This window comes from Agelaius tricolor, unplaced genomic scaffold (genome assembly GCF_023055355.1).
Source record: "Agelaius tricolor isolate 1412-34295 unplaced genomic scaffold, bAgeTri1.0.p SCAF_5, whole genome shotgun sequence".
NCBI lineage: Eukaryota > Metazoa > Chordata > Aves > Passeriformes > Icteridae > Agelaius > Agelaius tricolor.
Window position 1 is genome coordinate 22,257,329 of NW_027269265.1, and position 5,504 is coordinate 22,262,832.

A 5,504-nucleotide genomic window follows, 5' to 3' on the forward strand; every position below is an offset into this window, starting at 1 on the left:
GAAGGCTACAAGAAATGTGTAAGATGTCATCATTTAGGAATTGGAAAGCAAATTATCCCTCTCTGGAAAGGGTCATGTGGCTTGGGCTATAGAAATGGTGACTGTCTGGAACACAAGTTCTTTGAGGAGCAGCTGAGGTTGTTCTAGGCTGCAGAAAAGAAGACTCAGGGAAGATTTATCACTCTCTACAACTACCTGAAAGGAGGTTGTAGGCAAGTAGGAATTGGCCTCCTAACCCAGGCAGCCAGTGACAGGACAAGAGGACATAGTCTCAAGCTGTGCCAGGGCAGGTTTAGGTTGGACATTAGAAGGAATTTCTTCACAGAAAGGGTGATTATATACTGGAATGGACTGCACGGGGAGGCGGTGGAGTCACCATCCTTGGAGCTGTCTAAGGAAGGGCTGGCTGTGTAGTGCCCATGTCTAGTTGACATGCTGAAGTTCGGTCATTGGCTGTTCTCGACGATCTCAGGGGTCTTTTCCAACCAAATTCTGTGATTCTACAGAGGCTGATTTGGTACGAGGCAAGGTTGGTCCCGGCTTCGGAAGGCCTGAGCAGCGGGCCCTACTGCCCTGACCTCCTCCGGGCTTGGCAGGGCTGGCGCCGGCCGGGCCCCTAACGGGAACGGCCGCGCCCCGGGCGCTCCCACCGCGGGCAGGGCGGGTCCGGCCGGGCCCCTCCGCAGCTGTGGGGCCGGGCCGGGCCGGGGGATGCCGGGGTCGCCCCCGCTGCGCCGCGCTGCTTAAATTGCGGCCCCGGCGGCCCGGCCCGCTCACCAGGGGCCATGCTGCGCGCCCGCCGCTGGGGCCGGCCGGGGCCCGGGGGCAGCGCCCGGCAAGGCGGCCTCGCTTTCTACGTCTTGTGGGCTCTGCGGGAGCCGCCGCGGCGGCTCGGCAGGTGCGGCCCGGCCCCGCCCCGGCGCTGTGCGGATGCGGCCGGGTCCTGTCGGGGTTGGGCTCCCCCGCGGGCCGGGCACCCCTATGCCCTGCCTTGGCCCGCTCTGGAAACGCCGCTGCCCGCGTCGCTGAGCTGCTCCAGCCCCTGGCGGCTCTCCCTTCCCACCGGTTATCTCCTTCCCTGCATCCTTGCATGGTTTCATCTTTAAATGACACAAGCCCTCTCCTTTCACCCTTCCCTGGCATAAAAGTGTTTTCAGAAGTTTTCATATACTTTTTCACCTTTTATTTTAATCGTCGGTTACTATTTCTCGGTTTTCTTCCCTCCCCTTTGCAGCCATTCCAGCCAGATGGGTTTCCAGGCTTGGCTGCCCCTGCCATTGCCAAAGCAGCTGGTGGTATTCGGGCTGGGCGACTGGAGCTGTTACTCTGCGGACACGAGCATCGCCGTGGATGTGCTGGTGTCCCCAGGCATTGCCCCACAGCGGGTCGGCACGCTGGAGCCCACCCGCAGGTCACAGCAGGAGCTGCCAGGGTGTCAGGAGGGGCATCCTAGAAAAGCTTTCTGATCTCTGGTGCTGCCTGGTTCTGCTGCTGTTACCCAAATCCTGCTGGTCCTCCACCATGGTGTTTTTCTCTAGTGGTGGTTCCTTCTGGCTGCTTTCAGGGCTGGATCTTTTTTGGCTTTGGGCTGTTATCATCTAGTATGGGAGCAGGAATTTTGTCCTGGTCAGTGTCACTTGTGGGCTGAAAAGCCATGGTCCCTTGTGCAGGTCTCTGGTGTGGGAAGGTGACTGGAGAACAGATCTTTTCATGGCCTCGTTGAAAGAGATGGACAAAGGCAACCCTGTGAGGCTTGTTCTGACTGTCAATGGACAGGTAAAAGAACTGACACTCCTCTCTTCCTGTCCCGGGTCCCAAATGTCACTTCTCAGCCCCAGAATCTCCTTTTTTGCTCTCTTTTTCCTTCTCTGCTACTCCAAAGTAGAGGTGACAAACTTGAATCTGTTAATGCATGTCTGTGCTGAGCCTGAAAGCTCTGTGATGCTCCGGACCTATCCTCTGAACACAGTTTTGCCAGAACACCTTGTGTGTGGCAGGAGACGGGCAGCCAACAGCTGTTTACTTCCAGTCTTACTCTCTCCTGAGTCTTTGGCACTTAAATAGTTGTTTACCTTGAGCTGAAGCCACTGGATTTAGTATCTTACAGTGCCTGGCTTTTCTTTTACTTGCTTGTTTTGTTGGTGTGGGAGATGAAAGGCAGGTTATTCATTGCAGGGAATCTGTCCCTTGCAAGACATGATTTTGGTCAACCTTTCTGTGGATGGAGGATAACGTGCTAAGGGTTCTGTTGCTGTTTCTGTTGCAGCTGCTCCGAGGTGTCTCCAGCAGTACACCTGTCCATCCCTTCCTTGTACCAGAGACCAGCCAGTCACCAGTGCTTCCAGCAGATGATAGGACCCTTGGCCAGGACCTGGAGGATCCAACTGAGGTATGGGTATTTTGGAGTCACCTTGTTATTTCACTTTTTTCTTAGTATCTTCTCCCTCACCAGTAGCAATTCAGTTCATGTCTAGCTGAAACATTTGCTGCCATTTTTTTGGTGGAGATATGGATAAGCAAGTTCTGGAGCCAAAGTTTCTCTTGTGCTGAAGAAAGATATATTTTCCATTGAAATGCCTTTTTAAATGTTGAATGTAGTAATCCTTGGTGGGATGGTCAACCAGCCCCTTCATTCCTAGTACAGATAGGCTTTTTGCCCTTCCATGTTTTAGCTGTGCCCAGCAGCCAGCAGTCTGAAAGCACACAGCAGTAGATAGCTGCACTGCTCAGCATCTGTTTGGCAGCTAATACTGATGGCATGTTCACCCTTAAAGCTCAATGGGAAGATGAGCCTAAACACAGCTACCACATCTCTGGCCCAGTAAGATGCAATTCACAGTAGCCTCAGGTATCTTTCTTTGGGGCTGATTTGGCTGGGGCTCATGTCACAGGTTAAGAGTCAGAGCTCAGAGGTGGCTGCCAGAGCATCCAGGCCTGTGAAGAAGGACATCCGGCCACCACTGAGGACCGTGGTGGTACCCTGTGCTCTGAAGCCACCAGCTGGAAAGGTGGAATCCAGTGAGGCCTGGAAGAAGAGTCCTGACCAAGGACCACCAAGAGTCCACTCCAAAAAGCCCAGAAAGGTTTTATTTGAACCCACAGCATCTGAGAGAGATCTTGATGAAGAAGGTAATTCTGGTAGCTTCCAACTTTATTTTACAGATCTTGTCTGAATGATCTATGCTGCTGGGCTGCACCTTCCCATTCAATTTCTCTATGTACCTCCAAGGCATGATGGGCTTGTATGTCTGGCTTTGAAATACTGAGAGTGCACTTTATTTATTTAGCTGCTCAATGAGTTTTTGCCTGCTGGGAAAAAGCTAGAAATAGAACATGGGGTATAACATCTTAGTGCCACCACTTCTTACTCTGACATAATGCCTATCTTTTCATACAAGTAAAAGTGTTTTATAAACTAAGGCAAATATTGATAACCTTGTTTTACAAAAGAGTAAATTGAGGCACAAGAAAGTTACCTTCTGTAACCTCTGCATTAGTGTGTTTGTATTCCTGCTAATAGCATACCACTTGGTCTATGGAAGACACTGGTTATTATTATAGTATAGAGAATATGAAAAGGAATATATATATGTATATGTAATTAGTGTAATTGTTCTGGCTTTTGAGTAGTGAGAAGGTAACTGCCAAAGGGTTTGGAAACAAAACCTTAGGCTTCTGGAGTGGGAATTCCAAGTCAACTCCAGAGTGTGACCAAGTTTATGTGTAGAGGTTTGGCAATAACTTAGTGGTTCCCAGAAGAAATGACTTATTAGGACTTGCCTTGCTTGTCGTAAAGGCAAATATAGCTTCATCATAAAGTTTTTTCTGCTGCAGGCAGTGTGAGAAGGGGGGAAATGAACTTCTATCAGAGGGGTAAAATGCAATGGTGACAGTATTTGGCAGTCAAAGGAAGTGTGCCCTGCTCTTACCTATTTTCTTCTGATGAGACTTAATTCATGATGCTTGGTCTTGCAACTTGTTTGTTGCAGTGAGGTAGCTTTGTGCTGGAGGTTGGAGGAAGGAAGGTCAAAGGGCTCTTACACAGTGGAGCTGAGCACTTTTCACAGTATCTCTGCTGGATGCATTATGGGGCCATCACTGTGTTCCCTCTGCAGATCTGGCAGTGAAGGAGTTGGAAGGTGAGGATTTGGTTCCTAGACCCTGGTTTGTCTTATCAGTCACTCAGTGATGATATTTCTTCCCTTCAATATCAGAAGCCTCCCATGCTTCATCCTGTATCTCCCCAGTGATCAAGAATAACAAGTAGGTCATGTGTATATACTGTTCCTCTTCATGTAATTGCCATCAGTGCTTCCAGTACTGTCAGGCTCTCAAATATGTTTCTTTAGCCCCTCTGAATCTCAGGCACACCTCTGGGTACATAGCTCTTTGAGGAAAAAAGGTAAGATATGAAATAGACTTTGATTTTAAAAGTATTTTTTTAGCTTGCTCAGCCAACTGCAGGGTCCTGGGAGGGGAAGGGAGGAGGAACAGAGCAGTACAAGGAATACCTCTGAAACAGCTCCAGGCTTCTGATTGTTCTGTCTTAGGCACTGATGAGCTGTCCCTGGGTAGCCCTCCCTCTATGAGGAGTAGTGCAGGGTGGGTAGCACAACTCACAACAAGTGAGATACCCACTTCTGGAGGTGGGGTAGTAAATGGGGGACATCCTGTCTGAAGTGGCAGCCTGAATGCATCCTACATCCAGCCGCTCCTTGCTCCTGAGGTCTCTCTAAGTACAGCAATTACTCCCCCAAGCCAAGTGAAAATATTCCTCAGGGAGGTATGTCTTTCTCCTCTGCAGAGAGCAGGGGCCCTTGTCTTACCATTTCCCCCCTGTGAGCATTCAGGTGGCTTGTTCTCCCCAGCAGGGAAGGGAGGGAGCTGAGGGTGTCCTGTCTGACTGCTCACAGGCCTGTGCTCTTCCCTCCCCAGGCAGTCCGAGCCCTCGGTGGTGCCATGCCATGTGCCTCAGTGACCTGGGGACAGCTGTTCTCATTGGTGGAGAAGGTGTCAATCAACAGTCCTGCAGGGATGCTCTTTGGAAGCTGGAAATTGGTGGGGACTTTAGAGGACTTTAGACTTTGTGAAAACCAATGGGGACAGTGGGACTCAAGGATAGCTCATGCAGATGGGAGGGGGTACTTGGGGATCTGTGCATATAGAGGGGACAGCAAAGGCATCACATCTGGCATGTCACCAGGCTGAGCTGACAGCATAGAGTGCCTTATGAGATTCTGGGATTATACTTGAGAGCACTCTAGGAGATAAGGTAGAAGTTCTGGAAAGAGTTGGAATTTTAAGGGGTAAAAGCAACAGTGCAGTTTGCAGTCTGTGTGTGGTGACTGGTGGGAAAGCGTGAGATACAATTCCAGTGCCTTGTGTCTTTCTGCACCTCACTGGTCTTCTCTTTCACCTTGCCATTCCCCATCATTCCTTACAGAAACCATTCTGTATGAGTTCCCTCTAGCTCCGAATCAAAGGAGAGGAGGAGGCAAAGGGAG